The 19,493-nt window shown below is 35.3% G+C and overlaps 1 long non-coding RNA gene across 1 annotated transcript; it reads right to left on the reverse strand.

Moving 5' to 3' along the window:
• Positions 1-6,495: 6,495 nt before the first annotated feature.
• Positions 6,496-7,673, reverse strand: LOC137237800 (uncharacterized). Its single transcript, XR_010949043.1, has 4 exons — positions 7,526-7,673; positions 7,306-7,455; positions 7,077-7,230; positions 6,496-7,007 (listed from the first exon to the last, which is right to left on the reverse strand). It is a non-coding gene; the product is annotated as an uncharacterized lncRNA (long non-coding RNA).
• Between the last annotated feature and the right edge of the window lie 11,820 nt (positions 7,674-19,493).

A 19,493-nucleotide genomic window follows, 5' to 3' on the forward strand; every position in this document is an offset into this window, starting at 1 on the left:
GTTCCAATGACGCGTGATCCAGATACGGATAGAAATTGCATTTACATTTTTAATTTTTATCGGTATCTGGATCACTGTTCATTGGAGCGCGAGGTAACATAATGCAAATTAGCGACTATCATAAGAGTTGCCAGATTTGTTTTGATTCAACTTTAAGGGACAACTCTTAACCTTTATGACGAGATCTTGATGCTAATACTTTATCTCCACTTAGGGCCGTTTTCTCGACTGACTGCAAATGTGGGGGATACGCAACTGGCACATACATTTTTCGACATGATAAATTCGATTTAATTTACTCAACGCTCTGTTAAATTACTTGGGAAGTGTTTCAGCGCTGCGAATGGATGTTTTTGGGGCTGGCGTCACTTTGAAATAACGCTCGTTGAAAGTTTTCACGCCGTAATAAACACAAAAGAAAAAAAAACACACATTTTGATTAATCATAAATTTATGTCATTACGAAATTTTAAAAACAACAAAACAGAAATGTAAAATGATCTTTCAATTTAAATTGAAGGGCAATGGAAATTTTACGATTTTTCATCAATAGCTAGAAATTTCAAAAACTAGTTCACAACGCCAAACAAACACAAGTTTTTAAAGGGCCAAACACATTCGACTTTTGCGTCGTTTGGCGCTGTAGTCGCTTTGAAAGAACGCACGTTGAAAGTTCGATAAAGAAGATAATATTGGGAATTTAATCAATTGAAAACAGAAACGATTCGAGTCAAATTCAGAGGCTAGTTTTTGAATTCCCTTTTCGTTACTTTAGCGTTCCCGTTGGGTTGACGGTGAATTGAGAACATACCCATCGGGACATGTGTGTTCAAAGTCAGCTGTTGACTCAACGTAAGCACCAAAACGACGCAATAGTTGAATGTGTTCGGGGTTTTATATTGACTCATTTGTTAAACGAATTCATATGCGCTCATCATTTTTTTTTTATTTTGGAAATTAGTTTGAATTCTTTTAATATTTAATGAAATGATTTAGATACTTTTATATTAGCTGGTATGTTTGTTATTCTTTACGCTAAGCGCGCAAAGAGGTCCATCTAGCGGCAATTATTGAAAAAGGCTCGCTACAAAACGAGTTGCGCCGAATAGCGGAGACACGAGCCTCTGTGCTCTGTGTTGTTTAGTTTTTTTAAACTACATTTTTTATTAATTTTAGCTTAAGTGCTATGTTTGTACTAACAATTTTTTTAAATTTATAATAAATATAAAATAAATTTATGCTGTGATGTATGTTATATGAAAGCAAATAAATATTATACAAAAAAAAAAAAAAAAGCAAAAAATATATAAGCCAAGAAGTCCTTTTAAATATTGTACATCCATTAAAATATATCTTGTAGTTTACGTTAAATGATTTGGAAATACAAATAAAATATATAAACTAAAATTGCACATTCTACAAACGTATAAACAGAAAAGAAAAAAATTTTAATATTTATTTCCAAAAAAAATATTATAACACCATTCTAATATGAACTATAAACTCCAGAATTTATATTAAATTTAGCTTCACCTGTGCAAAAATAAAACTTTTGGAATAAAATATCTGCCATCCTTAAAAATGCAGAACAAAAATAAAAAAAATAAATAAACTCAAGCCATATAACCTTTGTATTTCCACTTTGGTAGCATTTCAATAATACATAAAATATCACCACAAAATTACCATTTAAAATAATAACAACAAAATTGACTATATTTTTTGTTAGAACTACAATGAAAATAAATGTGTTTTTGAAAATGGTAAAAAATTATTACAAACAAAAAAAGTTTATAAAACCATGCTAGCAGAAAATGAGTGTCTATGTCTTGCATTTTTTATAATTTTGAATCAAGCTGATTATCATGTAAGTAAATTTTGTTTCTCGATCATATTGTTTCCTGTCAGTAAGACCAGCCGCAATCTGCGAGCATAGGATCAAAAATAGCTATTTCAAAAAACTAGAACCTCGCTGCCAACAATGTTGTTGTCGTTGTTGTTGCTGTAGCGATAAGGAAACTCCCCAAAAGCCTTGGAGAGTGCTTTCGATGTTGATGGTCCTTTGCCGGATGCATATCCGGTACGTTCCGGTAACAAGAACCATTAAGGTAGTAGCCCGACCAACTCCATAACGATTTGGTATGACCACATGAAACCTTCTAGCTCTTACCGACCACCCACCCCCTAGATCCATAAGGAATTTGGTATTTAAGTCGCCTCTTACGACAGTCATACCTGCCGCGGTTATATTCTAAGCCCTCTAAGCCAATAATGTGATCTCTCTCTCTAGACAATATCTCAAAACGGACGATCATGGATGGCCTTAGCCACAATGAAGTAGGTACATCCACTCATAACCATATGGATCGGCTGCATGTTAAATGGAAGGAAGATTGCTATGTATTGTATGAGGCCACGAAATCAGTGGACAGGTTCACGCCGCATGGGGGTGTGCTATTATCACCTTTGCCGGGGACGCTGGTCATCAACTAACTGCTCAGGTGGTTCATTAAACTTACGGCGTACGCAGATGGCATTGCAATTATCAAAAGTGGAAAATCACTTCCAACAATCAGCTCTTTGATGGGGCTTCGGGATATACATATGTACATACATGCCTCAGCATCTTATGCCGGGTTGACCGCCAACGCGGAGCAGACGGATATGGTCTTATTAACTAAGAGGTACAAGGTCACAAATCAGACCAGGCCTAAGCTAAGAGGGGAGATCTGTCTGGATAAACCTTCGATAAAAAAGAGAGAGTGAAGGCCTCGACTGCACTTTATGCATGTAAACGAATGCCGGGGTGTACGTTGTACTTACAGCGATTTTAAAGCTCATCCTATACTATGGAGTCCTTGTTTGGTGGACAGCCACACATAAAAGAAGCTGCCTCAAAAGATTAAAAATCGATTTTATTTAATCTAATTTATTTTAATCTAATACGATTTGATTAAGCTTTATTTTATTTTAGGTGACGCGTTTGTCTCGAGTTGCTTTTTCTCATATTGCGCTACAGTGTAGTGTTGTTGTTATATTAACGATAAAGACGCTTCCCGAAGGCTTTGTGGCATATATGTAATACTCCTATATTGCTAATAGAAAATGCTTAGATATGGGAAAGGAAATTGTAAATACCCGGTAAATTGGTTATATATGGTAAAAATGGGTAAATACCCAAATATTTACACAAAAGAAGGTTCTAACAAACACACAAATTCAATCCAAAATGTACCCAATTTGTCCTGTATTGGTGGGTAGTTATCCATTACGCTATCGGTTGAATTAGTTTTAATCTGTAATCCAGCGTGTCCGCTATCGTACCATGGAGGGACTGCAGATTTGGTCACACCCGGATCCTGAAGCAGGTCGCCGAAACCTTCTTGAAGTTGGACCATACAACACCGTCCCCTTGCTGGGACAACACAGGAATTCCAGAGAGCAACGAGTGGGTAAACGGCAGGGAGCCGGGATTTCACGAAATCTCCGTTTTTACAGATGGCTCTAAACAAAACAACAGAGTCGACAGCGGAATATTCTCGGAGAAGCTCAATCTAAACGAGAGCTTTCGCTTACCCGCCCACTACAGTGTTTTCCAGGCTGAACTTATAGCTATCTGACAAGCAGCCCTCTATCTTGCTAACCTGCAGGTAACCAATTCTATTTCAATTTTCTCGGGCAGCCAAGCCCCCTGCAATGCAGTAACACTACGTCACTAGTGGCATTGGAGTGCAGAGAAACCCTCAACAAACTAGCTGAAAATTGCAACCTAAGCATAATATGGGTTCCTGGCCACTGTGATATCTCAGAAAACTGCGCTGCGGATGAGCTAGCTAGGGAAAGCACCAACCTGCAAACAATAACCTCCGCTGGTTGGGCCAGCCCTCCTCTAAACAGCTGCAAACACTGCCAATGATCTCTTTTCACGGATCAAGCAAACGCCAGATGGGCCATGGAACCTACATGTATTATATCCAAGCAAATCTGGCATAAGCTGTATGAAAAGAGAACGCAATCGGTGATATTGTTAAGCCGTATCTCTATAAGCTCACTAGTGGGCCTTCTTACAAGTCACTGTCTCATGGGCACTCACGGTACCTATATGGGCCTACAGACAAATGACTTCTGCCGCAGCTTTAGGGACGAGGTGGAGATAGAAAGCGCACTATCTGTGTCAATGTCCTGCACTGTCAAAAACCAGGCACCGATGCCTCCACAGACACTCCTTTGGGTGCCTTGCGGAGCTTGAATCTGCAAACACAAACGACATCTTGCGTTTCATCAGGCAAACGCGCTGGTTTAGCCTCACTGGGGTCTAAACATTCTTCTTCGGAAGTACACTGAACCAAAAAGGTACGTAATATCAATAAAAAAGTACATTGTCACAATTAAAATTTTATTAAAAATGAGCTAATAAATTATTTAATTGATTATATTTAATAAAACTATTTATTAAATTTATTTTTTGAATTCTGTTACGTATTTATTGGCAGGACGTACAATTTATTAATTTTAATAAATTAATTAATTAGTTTTCCACACAGATTCAATAAAAAGTTCGCTACACCTATTAATATGTCATTGAATTCAATAAATTGTTTATACTCAGTTGAGCAGAGCTCACAGAGCATATTAACTTTGATTGAATAACGGTTGGTTGTACAGGTATAAAGGAATCGAGATAGATATAGACTTCCATATATCAAAATCATCAGGATCGAAAAAAAATTTGATTGAGCCATGTCCGTCCGTCCGTCCGTCCGTCCGTCCGTCCGCCCTTCCGTTAACACGATAACTTGAGTAAATTTTGAGGTATCGTGATGAAATTTGGTATGTAGGTTCCTGAGCACTCATCTCAGATCGCTATTTAAAATGAACAATATCGGACTATAACCACGCCCACTTTTTCGATATCGAAAATTTCGAAAAACCGAAAAAGTGCGATAATTCATTACCAAAGAGGGATAAAGCGATGAAACTTGGTAGGTGAGTTGAACTGATGACGTTGAATAGAAAATTAGAAAAATTTTGGACACTGGGCGTGGCACCGCCCACTTTTAAAAGAAGGTAATTTAAAACTTTTGCAAGCTGTAATTTGGCAGTCGTTGAAGATATCATGATGAAATTTGGCAGGAACGTTACCCCTATTACTATATGTATGCTTAATAAAAATTAGCGAAATCGGAGGACGACCACGCCCACTTTTAAAAAAAAATTTTTTTAAGTCAAATTTTAACAAAAAATTTAATATCTTTATAGTATATAAGTAAATTTTGTCAACATTCAACTCCAGTAATGATATGGTGTAACAAAATGCAAAAATAAAATAAAATTTCAAAATGGGCGTGGCTCCGCCCTTTTTCATTTATTTTGTCTAGGATACTTTTAATGCCATAAGTCGACAAAAATTTACAAATCCTTGTGAAATTTGGTAGGGGCTTAGATTCTGGGACAATAACTTATTTCTGTGAAAAAGGGCGAAATCGGCTAAATACACGCCCAGTTTTTATACACAGTCGACCGTCTGTCCTTCCGCTCGGCCGTTAACACGATAACTTGAGCAAAAATCGACATATCTTTACTAAACTCAGTTCACGTACTTATCTGAACTCACTTTGTATTGGTATAAAAAATGGCCGAAATCCGACTACGACCACGCCTACTTTTTCGATATCGAAAATTACCAAAAACGAAAAAAATGCCATAATTCTATACCAAATACGAAAAAAGGGATGAAACATGGTATTTGGATTGGTTTATTGACGCAAAATATAACTTTAGAAAAAAACTTTGTAAAATGGGTGTGACACCTACCATATTAAGTAGAATGAAATGAAAAAGTTTCGAAGGGCGAAATAAAAAACACTTGAAATATTGGCAGGAATACTGTTCGTGGTATTATATACATATATAAATAAATTAGCGGTATCCAACAGATGATGTTCTGGGTCACCCTGGTCCACATTTTGGTCGATATCTGGAAAACGCCTTCACATATACAACTACCACCACTCCCTTTTAAAACCCTCATTAATACCTTTAATTTGATACCCATATCGTACAAACACATTCTAGAGTCACCCCTGGTCCACCTTAATGGCGATATCTCGAAAAGGCGTCTACCTATAGAACTAAACCCCACGCCCTTTCGAAATACTCATTAACACCTTTCGTTTGATACCCATATCGTACAAACAGATTCTAGAGCCAACCCTGATCCACCTTTATGGCGATATCCCTAAGTGGCGTCCACCTATAGAACTATGGCCCACTCCCTCATAAAATACTCTTTAATACCTTTCATTTGATACACATGTCATACAAACACATTCCAGGATAACCCTGGTTCATTTTCCTACATGGTTATTTTCCCTTATGTTGTCACCATAGCTCTCAACTGAGTATGTAATGTTCGGTTACACCCGAACTTAACCCTTCTTACTTGTTATTAATTATTATTAATATTTTTTGTAGAATATAAATAAAAAGACTGCGTTTTCGACTATGTTATTATTTGTATTTGTATTTATTTTTATTACATTATTTATTAATTTTAATTGCATTACATAAAATGTTTACTTACGGAAAATTTGACTTTACAGGCATTTCAAAATAACACATTTCTATGAAGGTCCAAAATGTTTCACATGATTTTGGGTATTCCAAATTAAAAACATGAAATATTTTACAACATATGTCAGTAGCTCTTACTACACTTTTAAAAGGAAATTTTATACCGTCGAAATATACAAATATCTCATTCACATTCTTTATATACTTGCCGATAATGATAATGTAGGGCTGAATTGGGGTTTTTTCTTCAGTTAAAACTCTGATGGACTCTTTAAGAGCCTCGACTGATGGACGTATCATAACAAACGCATTTTGCGAATCTTTTATTGTAAATCGCGTTACTTGTTTTTTGCCGTCTACTCCTTTTCTAATAATTTTTTGCCACGGCACAAGGCAACCGTGCAGCGCCCAGAGTAGGCAGGCCTCTTGGCTAGCTGAAATTAAAAGAGAAAATAAAAAAATTAATAAGATGCAGATTTTTTTTGTTTTTTCATATTATTTACTTTTATTCAAGTTTTCAATGTCGCTCAGCATATCTTTGATAGTCTTGTTATTTAAATGGCCCTCTGACATCAATACGGTATAAAACTTTTGTTGGTCCCAAGTATTTAAAATCGAAGACGCTGCCGGAAAAAGGACTGTAAAGTCTATCTCAATCTAATATAAAATCAAATAAATTATTAGAAAAATATTCATTCAATGACAAGGAAATAATATAATAAAATCACTTACAAGTCTATATCCGGATGGCAATTTGTATTCCGGCCAACTTTCAGCACAGCCTATGTTTGCTGCATGCCTTCCAATATCTCTCAAATTCTTCGGCAGATAGAGTGTCGTTCTTTGTTGTGTTTATTACAATTTCTGCATTTTCTTAAGGTTCTAAAAAATTATACATATCAGTTTCAGTATTACAAAAACAAAATACCATTAATGACAGTTTATAATTTACCCAACATTTTGCAGCGACCATCACCTTTACTACTCTCTGCAGGAATTTTGGTAGTCATATACAGCTGCTTTGAGTTATGCGGCACTTACTCACGAACGTACGTACCAAAAACGTGTCAGCTGACACGACCTATCTTATGAGTGTGCAATGGAAACGAAAACTCACCGACGTGCAACGCCCGGACGTACGTAGCCCGGAACGTTGAAATCAAAACAATTTTGATTTTTTTCGTAAGAACGTGTCAGCTGATCGCTCTCTCACTAGACAGAGTTGCCTAGTAAACTTTTGTGCGCTAATTTTTGACCGTTTGCAATTTTATGCAAAAACACCTAATTAAAGTTTGAAAAATTGTGAAAATAATTCGAAATAATTATGTAAAAGTGATGATTATAAATATGTAATCTATTTATACTTATTTAATATATATTCCGGCCTTTTACAATATCAAAAATTAAATTGGAAAAAATTGATGTTTCCATAAGCATGCATGCAAACTGGCCAATGGCAACAGTGCTTTATTGTAAAGAATACACACACAAATATGTTATGTACATGTACACAGACGCACACATTGATTCCTACGGGCTTGAGAGTTCGGTCAAACGTGCTTCGTACGACAAACGTCCGTACGTACGGCACACGTCGGTGGGTAACTGCCGCATTAGCCTTAACATTTGCGTGCTTATGCATGTGCATTAGGCTGGGTCGATTTGTGGGGAGGCAAAAAAATCGCCCATTGCTCTGTGAAAATCATATTCTAGGGATCAAAATAAGAAACTTTGCTGAAGGAACCATACCTATAAAACGAATTCTGATGTCCCCCCTTTGGGTCGTAGGGGCAAATTTTGAAAAATCCCACTTTGAAATGCCTATGTTTTTTTCTTTTTGAAGTTTATTCTTCTCTTTAGAAATTTATTTAGTCAGAACATATGTAAATGAAAAAATGAATTTAACTTAGTAATAGAAAAGAAATTAAAAAAAAATTATTAGAAATTAGCGTTTTTACAACCCCCTTTTAAAACCAAAGCATCACTGTGGTGCATTTGCATGTCGTAAACATAGTTGTGTGGGTTTTTTATTCAACCCTTTTAAAAAATGAAGGTATCACTGTGACACAATTGCAGATCGTAAACTTGCTTGTGTTGTTTTTTTTAAGCCACCACAAGACACAGCAGGTAGAATTGAAATTCCCCTAACCAAAAGCTCGACACAAAGGGGGGGGGGGCATTAGAATTTGTTTTAGAGGTATGGTTCCTTCGGCAAAGTTTCTTATTTTGATCCCTAGAATACGATTTTCACAGAGCAATTAGCGATTTTTAAATCGACCCGCCCTAATGTGCATAATGGCTGGACACAACGAATTTCGTTAAAATGCTTTAAGCCATGAAAAGTCTTAAAATACCGAAAAAGAAAAGCACATGTACTAAATTTTTTTGCACATTTGAAACAAATCATTTTATCAACAATGTTCTAGGAAACAAATGCTTTTTTATTATTCTTTTTTTTATTTATTATTATAATTAAAGTTATTGCTTCAACTTTAATTTAACTTTAAACTTTTTTATTTAATTTGTCACTTTAATTTCACTTTTTTTGATTACTGCTGCTTCGTTCGCTTTTCACTGAAGAATTATTTTTATTGTTCGTCATTACCGCGTGTTAATTTGATTAAATAAGGAAATTAATTACATTTAATATCCTATTTGTTGTCACAATTAAACTATTTATATTCACAATTAAAGATTTATTGGAACACTTACTTATACTTAGCTATTTATGATAACAATAATTATATTAATTGTATTCAATAAATATTTAATTCTGACAATAAATTGTTTATTAAAACGTATTTCAACCGACAGACAGTTAGAGAATACGTCACAGAAATGTTTAATAAACTTTTTTAATAACCGTTTATTAAAAATAATAAATGCATTTATAGATATTTAATAAATATTTAATACAGACAATAAAATGTTAATTGTGACTATGTACAATCAATCAATAAATCATTTTTATTAATATAGCGTATGATTTTTGGTTCAGTGTAGGGAAATAGGGGCCCCCGCGTGGTAGCACAACGGGCCACATTGGCCTCGTGAGTCTCCGCTTGGACAGCGGTGGCAGCCACTTCAACCTAACCTAACCTAATCCAGCATTTCTCAAAAATATTTAGCCAATAATGCATACCGTTGCAAAAATTTAAGTTTAACCAGTAAACATTTTAAGTCGGAAAAATATCTAAATTGGAGCGTTTACAGTCGGTATGCCCTCATTTGGGAGGCCGAAACCAATGTATTTCCTTCTTGCAATGGTCGTCCTATATGAACCTATTAACGTATATCTTTTGAGCCTAAATAAGAGTCCGACATAAGTCTTAAAAGATGTTTAAACAGCTCATATTATACTCTACTGGAACTCTCCGGCGTCATTTTTAACTCTAATAAACTCTGATTATCTGACACATATATGGCCTATTTATTAGGCATCGTCAGCGCTTATTGGGGTCACATATAGTTCAACACACCTGGACAGAGCATGGCAGACTTGCGGTCACATTAAAAATGTCGAGAAGTGTCCATGAGCGGAAAAACGTCAATGCTTATACAAAACAAGTAAGGAAGTCTAAGTTCAGGTATAACCGAACATTACTTACTCAGCTGAGAGCTTTGGATACAAAATAAGGGAAAATCACCATGTAGGAAAATAAACCTAGGGTAGCCCTGGAATGTATTTGTATGACATGGGTATCAAATGGAGGGTATTAAAGAGTATTTCAAAAGGGAGTAGGCCATAGTTCTATGGGTGGACGCTATTTCGGGATATCACCATAAAGGTGGACCAGGGGTGACTCTTGAATGTGTTTATACGATACGGGTATCAAATGAAAGGTGGTAATAAGTATTTTAAAAGGGAGTGGGCCCTAGTTTTATAGGTGGACGCCTTTTTGAGATATCGCCATAAAGGTGGACCAGGGGTGACTCTAGAATATGTCTGTACGATATGGGAATCAAATGAAAGACCTTAGTTCTATTGGTGGACGCCTTTTCGAGATATCGCCATAAAGGTGGACCAGGGGTGACTCTAGAATGTGTTTGTACGATATGGGTATCAAATGAAAGGTGTTAACGAGTATTTTAAAAGGGAGTGGGCCTTAGTCCTATAGGTGGAGGCCTTTTCGAGATATCGCCATAAAGGTGGACCAGGGGTGACTCTAGAATATTGTTGTATGATATGGGTATGAAATGAATGGTGTTAATGAGTATTTTAAAAGGGAGTGATCCTTAGTTCTATAGGTGGACGCCTTTTTAGTCCGGGAGGCAGCGACACATTTTTGGCACAAAAGTTACTACCCTTGGCTTTCACATGTAAGGTAGTTGGTTGTGCGTACGCTCAGGAAACGACGGTCAGCTGGCACACTAACGGTGGGTGTAGGCGGTACAGCCCCTCCCACGCGTAAAAAATCTTGTGGAATAAAACTATATTACCATCGCTGAAATTTGTTTTCTGATCTAATTGTATTATAAAATAATGAAAAATAATAGTCAGCTGTTGATATGCAAGTGGAAAATGCATCAGCTGTGAATATAAAGAGTGTAAATGAAAAATTAAAATAGAAATATTTTAGCATCGTTAAAATTTGAATTTATTTAAGTGAGGAAAAAGTAAGTCAGCTGGCTGTTAGGCGGGGGAAAGACCGTCAACTGATGCAATAAACATCATTCACGGCGAGCGAAGCCCAGCGTCCCGCATTGTTTTCTTGGCATCAGCTGACTACTTTTGCCTTGCATAACAAGCAGCTGATGAGCATTTTCTTTAAATACATGTTAAATAGTATAACATATTTCATTTTCAGCGATGGTAATAATTAATTCGCTTAAATATTTGCACACAAAGGTTCTAATATATGCAGTAAATGAGAAATATTCTATTTTTTATTTGTAAAACTAAAGTCTTTGTATTAAAATATTTTAATTTGAGAGAACAGCAATATTTACATTTTGATCATGAAATTATTAATAATTTTTTTAATAATAATTATTCATCTTCCGAATCAGTTGACTCATTATTACTTTGTCCGCTATCCTCCTCGTCGCTCGAAGGTAAGGCTTCTGAGGTGTTTAGTTGATTCTCATCATTTTCTATAAATAAAATAAACATTAATAAATTAATTATTAAGTAAATTTTATTAAAATATATAACGTAAAATATAATACCTTCAGTATTATCTTCAGTTGAGTCGAGTGTAATTTCTGACACTTGTGATGGCAATTGCGTGCCTTCGAACCACTTGAAAATGTACTTCTCTTCTTTTTCTTCCCAACCATAATTTTCTGGAAAAAATGGAGAAGGATTTTTACAAAAAGCATGAGCCCAGAGATGTGCAATGTAACACGTTCTTAGAAAATGTTGCCGCAATTCGGATTGGCATGGTGGCATTGCAGATCCGTCGATACTTTTTTTTTGGTAGTTGAGAGACGTCATCGTTGTCCAGTATTTGGTAAGTTTTTACAAAACTCGCTACACGCGCTTTGTTAATCTCATTCATCTTTGTGAAGCCATATATGTGGCAAACATATTCCTCAATTGGTGGAAATTCTTTGTTAATATCTATTTCAGAAATATTACTAATTTTTTTAAAAGCATCTATATATTTTTGTGTTTTCTGTAGCAACTGAAATGGTCGGTTTTTGCCTTTTCGAAAGAAAGCTGGATTGAAGTCGCAACCTAAGAAGATAATTAAATATTTAATAACAAAAGCATTTTTCAGAAGATATATTTTGTAATATTAATGAACAGTTTATCAGTTTTACCTGTGAGAGCATGAAAACCTGGTAATGCGGCGCTCAACTGTGGACCCAAATTTTTGTACAATTTTGTTATATTAATGTATCGTTGATGATTTCCTACGCCAAATTCCATTGAAATATTAACGTCTTTATGGGTATTTTCCATATTTGCTAGCATTATAATTGCAACATCAGTATCTGAACATCTTATAGTAATATTAGCTTCAAAATTTATTTTGCAAATGTGATATACTATTTTTGTATCTGCCTCCTCGTGCGCTGGCAAATTAAATTAAAATCTTCCGTTCTTTGTACGCAATTATTTACGACCTCATATTTATAACATTTATCAAAATTTAAATAAATTTGCCTATTTGCTATATAATAAAATTAACCAAAGCCTCTTTGAAATTAACATTTTTTAACTCAGCTACGAAGTCGGCCGGACGAATTTGATCACGTCCGGTAATGTGAAAGTTGGAGCGTCTCATTCCTCGTAAAATATGCTCATGATCTTTTATGGATGGAAACATGTGTCGGTCAAATGCTATTATAACAATAGAGGCTTTGTTCATGAGAAACATTTGCAAAATTTTTTCCGATACGTTGCCAAACGTTGACGGTACTTCTTTCATTAAATGGAGAATAAAAAAACCATCGAAAACTATGATGTCAGGTATATTGTCCATTTTTTTTTTCTAATAATTTTAAAAGAGCTGATTTAGCAGTCGTACAAATAGTATTATCTAAATGGCACAATGAAAAAGGTACAGGTGTTAATGGATATGTCAAGACTTTATCAATATCTAAAGTTTGTTGCAAAGATACGGACAGCAATTGGCCGAATAAATCTAGTTCCATACGGACTTCTACAACTTTACCAGAAACTGACATCTTCTTTTTCTGTACAGTATTACTGAAATTTAACATTTTATTTTGTTTTATAACTTTTTCAAACCTGTCTTTATCTGCAGCGCATTCTTCAATAAATCTTTCTCGTTGTTCGTTCCCATTTTTCTCGATGTTCAATAAAAATGTCGCAATATTATCTGGTACTGATTCACCCGTTTAAATGTTAAATAAACAATTACGATCGATATTATTTGAAAAGGATTAATATTTTCATTAATCGCTTCAATTAACTTATAAATTTGCGTAGAATTTTTTTGAATACGATTTTTTCAAGATCAGCAGTAATATCCTGGCGCTTCCTTATGCCTGTCTCTTCCATAACAAAAGCAATTATAGTCGATCTAAAACTGTGGCTTTTACACCATCTTTGACGGGCTGCAATAGAATTCGTCATGTGACTTATGCCTGTTAACTTATTTGCAGCATCTGCATTTATGGTTTGCTCCAATGTTAAATCGACAGGTTGTCTGGAAAACGGTTTTTCTGTCCTCTTGATGCTAAACGATCCTTTTCGGAACTGTTCTCCTAAACCAGGATGAGATTCGTCCACCTTCATTAGATTGTCATGATATTAAACCAAATATCGAGAATAATTTTGTAAGTTAAATATAAAAAATAAGTTACTAATTTTTGGTAAAACATACAGAAATGTCTCGAAATTTGCCGCTCTTATGCTGCTATTCAACATGAAATAGTAATCTATTAAATTTATATATATCATGTAAAATTGCGCTGTTTTTCCATATTTTCCTTCGAGCGTTTCTTTTTTATATGTTTCATACAATTGAAATAATTCTATTAATTCAGTATTTTGTAACATTGGCATACTATATTTTTCTTTGGTAAAATCTATTAAGTAATTTTCCATCTCATCCGTAAATTCAAGGTTGCACAATTCCAGGAAACTTTCAAAATGCAATATTTGAATAGAAGCTGATAAAACTGTGTGTAATCGTTTGCATCTATTAAAGTGCTTTCCACTGATGAAACTATTTACAGATCCTCTCGCCAATAATTCACTATTGACCATAATGGTTGGTAGGCCGCAGTTGTCAATAAATTTACCTACGGCTTTAAAAAAAGCCATCATCGCGTAAAATGTGCCAACGTGTATAAAAAGATTATCGAAACGTGGTTTTTCGGAATCCTGTATTTGGAGAGCAATTTTAGCTATCGCTAAATCAAATGTCACTTGCATATGCTCTTCATCGCACTCCAAAGCAGCTTTTTGGGACTGTTTCATTATCTCTAATACAACACTTGCGTTTGTTGGTGACAAATTTAAAATAAATAAAATAAATGTAAGGCGCGATAACCTCCGAAGAGATCTAAGGCCGAACTTCTCTCCCAATTTGCGTCGTGCTCCTCTTGATTTTTCCCTACAAATTGGCCGGACGGGACCTACATGTTTTATGCCGACTCCGAACGGCATCTGCAAGGCAGATGAGTTTTCACTGAGAGCTTTTCATGGCAGAAATACAATCGGTGCGCTTGCCAGACACTGCCGAGGGGCGACCCCGCTTAGAAAAATTTTCTTCTAATTGAAAAATCTTATTTCTAAAATTTTGATATTGCTTTGCCCGGGAGTTGAACCCAGGGCATACGGTGTGATAGGCGGAGCACGCTACCATCACACCACGGTGGCCGCCAAATGGTGGTGACAAATTTATTGTTGTTAAATACGAAATCTTTTGTTTTGGCGATAGATCGTTAAAAATGAGGCTATTGAAACCAACCCACATCGGCGTATTTGATATTTTTAAGAAATGCGATACGAACCATATAAAATTTGTTTGCTTCAGTGATGTCAAATTTTCTGGAATAAACGACCGTAGTGGACTATTTAAAGGTTGCAAATATTCACTAAGCTTCGGTTTTTTTGAATAATTTTCTATTTCCGAGGTAACTACGTCCAATGTTCTCCGTCTTTTCTTTGCAATTTCAGAAGGTTCTTCTACATCAACGCAGCGAGTATCATCATTGCTTCCGCTACTTTCAGAAAAATTACTAATATTTTGAAATATAATGCCGACAGTGTCATGCAACGTATCTTTTCCAGTCGCTGTATCTACAAATCTATCAAAATTATTAAATGCCAATCCAGTGCCTAAATTTTTATTACGAGAAATATCTTCTGGGCAAATATCAGTGCGAAGGCAAGAAGTGAAAGTAGCTTCTGTTTGTAACTCCTCTACTGTTGTGTAACGACAGCAGTGACCATATCTGTGTAAAATATTTAAAATTTTTTTACTATTTGTTAAACTATTTATGGTTATTCCAAGAGAAATGTGCTTTGATGTTTTTATGTTGCCATTAGAAATCGCATATATGTAATCTTCAGAAAATGATTTTGCTAGTCGCTGACAATGAGCACTACGTACACGACGATAATTTCCACCAGAAATTGATTTTAAATGAAACTGAATAATCGATTCTGGAATATTACACTCCCCCTTCATTAAATCAGTAGCTGTTAACTGACTGGGCAACTTTTTACGTTCCATTTTTTTCACTTCTGCATTTAAAATGAGGACTGCTCTCTCCAAAACGTAATTTTTTTCTATTTTTAAAATATCACTCCGCAGTAAACTGCCACCGTAAGGTTTAACAATTTTTTTATTGTCTATTTCTACTATTGCAATTTTTTTTGTAAATGTATTCTCCAATCGTTTTTCCAAGTGATATGGCTTTATGTACGAATACTCTAATTTATTCACGTCTTGAACATTTTCCATAAAAAGTGTGGCTGCTGGTTTTTAATAATATTTTCGGAAATAAATTGGCACACTTCTTCATAGGCCTTCTTGTTTACATTTCTAACTTTATGCCAGTCTGTCTCCTCACATTTTGCCGAGACTTTGCGAAATAAATTATTTTCATATGCTTTTTTGCAAGTGGAGTGATAATAGATGTGATTATTTTTACGAATAATACTAACTTTATTAAAAAAATTCAAATCGTCTAACTGGACAGCTAAACTTTCTAAATTATCAACTGTTTCTTCGTTACACACGCGTAATATGTCTTCACGGCTTTTAACCTTTTTCCGTTTTTATCGCAAAATATACATACAGTTTCATTTAATAACTCCTCCTCTTGTTGGACATCTTCATTGGATTCAGTTTGCGCACATTCTTCCATAGTAACATTTTCAGCAGGATTTGGAATCATTTCTTGTATAAAAATCATTAAAAAATTATAATTAAGCATAACATATTAAAAATATGCTTAAGTGTAAGATTTTATAATTCCTTTAATATAACATTTTTTTAATTAAAAATGATTTTAATTATTATGCACTAAACTAGTTAGTAATAAAATCTGTTACTAAAAAAAAAATATTACTAAACATTAAGAAATAACTATTATTATTTAGAGAGCGATTTTAGAGGCAAATGTAACCAGAAAGTTATTCCAGGTAGAGAGTTCAAGCGGACCCTAAACGCACTTCTCTCCGTCTTCACAGGTAAATAAGTAGGTATACCCTCGGCTGTGTATCGTACTGTATACGCTTTGACTACGAAACTTTCAAATGTTAATTGCAAAATATATTTTAACGGTAATTTTAAATTCTTAATAATGTTCACAAATAATTTAAATTTATATTTCAATCCGATTAACTAAATGCACAAATATAATTAACAGTACAAAATAATTTTAATTTTTTTTTATTTGATTCTTCATTTATGTTTTATTAACAGTTCAGTAGTTTTCAATGTACTTACTCATTTTCCTTTTCTGATGATGTTGATGCTTCGCTTTCTTCGATTTCACTCACAATCTCTTCACGTTTGCGATATTTTGGTGGCAAAGCTGTAAATGTCCTATAACACTTGGAATGGTATAATTCAAAGTCGTTTATTTGTTTCGGTAATACTGCATTTTTTGACGACAAATTATTTTCTTTACGCACACTTAAGATGTCATTGCATTTCAATAAATTTGTCTCATTAAAGTTTATTAAATTACCCGATTTTTGCAAACAAAATACACAAAACCGTTGCACTTTAGACATTTTGATTTTACGTTGTACACTGTGGAACAGTTACTTGCGATCTGAGAGCGTCCCCACGCTACTGACCTTCCAGTACCGTACATTATTGTGCAAATATTTATGTACATTAAATATTACCATCGTTGAAAATGAAATATGTTATACTATTTAACATGTATTTAAAGAAAATACTCGTCAGCTGCTTGTTATGCAAAGGAAAAGTAGTCAGCTGATGCAGAAAACAATGCGGGACGCTGGGTTTCGCTCGCCGCGAATGATGTTTATTGCATCAGCTGACGGTCTTTCCCCCGCCTAACAGCCAGCTGACTTACTTTTTCCTCACTTAAATAATAATTCTTGTTATGTAAACAAATTTTAACGATGGTAAAATATTTTTATTTTTTATTTACACTCTTTATATTCACAGCTGATGCATTTTCCACTTGCATATCAACAGCTGACTATCATTTTTCATTATTTTATAATACAATTTAATAAAAAAATAAGTTTCAGCTATGGTAATATATTTTTATTTAAAAACATTTTTTACGCGTGGGAGGCGCTCCAGCGCCTACATCCACCGCTACCAGAGCAGCTGACCGCTGTTTCGTACATGTACGTAGATTAAACTACTATTAAAAAAAAAAACCAACGATGGTAAAATAACAAGCTCGAAAATGTCGCTGCCTCCCGGACTATTTCCAGATATCGCCATAAAGGTGGACCAGGGGTGACTCTAGAATGTGTTTGTACGATATGGGTATCAAATGAAAGGTGTTAATGAGTATTTTAAAAGGGAGTGGGCCTTAGTTCTATAGGTGGACGCCTTTTCGAGATATCACCATAAAGGTGGACCAGGGGTGACTCTAGAATATGTTTGTACGATATAGGTATGAAATGAATGGTGTTAATGAGTATTTTAAAAGGGAGTGGGCCTTAGTTCTATATGTGGACGCCTTTTCCAGATATCGCCATAAAGGTGGGCCAGGGGTGACTCTAGAATGTGTTTGTACGATATGGGTATCAAATGAAAGGTGTTAATGAGTATTTTAAAAGGAAGTGGGCCTTAGTCCTATAGGTGGAGGCCTTTTCGAGATATCGCCATAAAGGTGGACCAGGGGTGACTCTAGAATATTGTTGTACGATATGGGTATGAAATGAATGGTGTTAATGAGTATTTTAAAAGGGAGTGGGCCTTATTTCTATAGGTGGACGCCTTTTCCAGATATCGCCATAAAGGTGGACTCTAGAATGTGTTTGTACGATATGGGTATCAAATCAAAGGTGTTAATGAGTATTTTAAAAGGAAGTGGGCCTTAGTCCTATAGGTGGAGGCCTTTTCGAGCTATCGCCATAAAGGTGGACCAGGGGTGACTCTAGAATATTGTTGTACGATATGGGTATGAATGAATGGTGTTAATGTGTATTTTAAAAGGGAGTGTACCTTAGTTATATAGGTGGACGCCTTTACGAGATATCGCCATAAAGGTGGACCAGGGGTGACTCTAGAATGTGTTTGTACGATATCGGTATCAAATGAAAGGTGTTAATGAGTATTTTAAAAGGACGTGGGCCTTAGTCCTATAGGTGGAGGCCTTTTCGAGATATCGCCATAAAAGTGGACCAGGGGTGACTCTAGAATATTGTTGTACGATATGGGTATGAGTGAATGGTGTTAATGAGTATTTTAAAAGGGAGTGGGCCTTAGTTCTATAGGTGGACGCCTTTTCCAGATATCGCCATAAAGGTGGACTCTAGAAATGAATGAATGGTGTTAATGTGTATTTTAAAAGGGAGTGATCCTTAGTTATATAGGTGGACGCCTTTACGAGATACCGTCATAAAGGTGGACCAGGGGTGACTCTAGAATGTGTTTGTACGATATCGGTATCAAATGAAAGGTGTTAATGAGTATTTTAAAAGGGAGTGGGCCTTAATTCTATAGGTGGACGCCTTTTCGAGATATCACCATAAAGGTGGACCAGGGGTGATTCTAGAATATGTTTGTACGATATAGGTATGAAATGAATGGTGTTAATGAGTATTTTAAAAGGGAGTGGGCCTTAGTTCTAGATGTGGACGCCTTTTCCAGATATCGCCATAAAGGTGTACCAGGGGTGATTCTAGAATGCGTTTGTACGATATAGGTATCAAATAAAAGGTGCTAAAAGGGAAATGGCCTTAGTTCTATAGGTGGAGGCCTTTTCGAGATAACGCCATAAAGGTGGACCAGGGGTGACTCTATAATGTGTTTGTATGATATGGGTATCAA

The sequence above is a fragment of the Eurosta solidaginis genome, chromosome 1 (genome assembly GCF_040869045.1).
Source record: "Eurosta solidaginis isolate ZX-2024a chromosome 1, ASM4086904v1, whole genome shotgun sequence".
In the NCBI taxonomy this organism is placed as follows: Eukaryota; Metazoa; Arthropoda; class Insecta; order Diptera; family Tephritidae; genus Eurosta; species Eurosta solidaginis.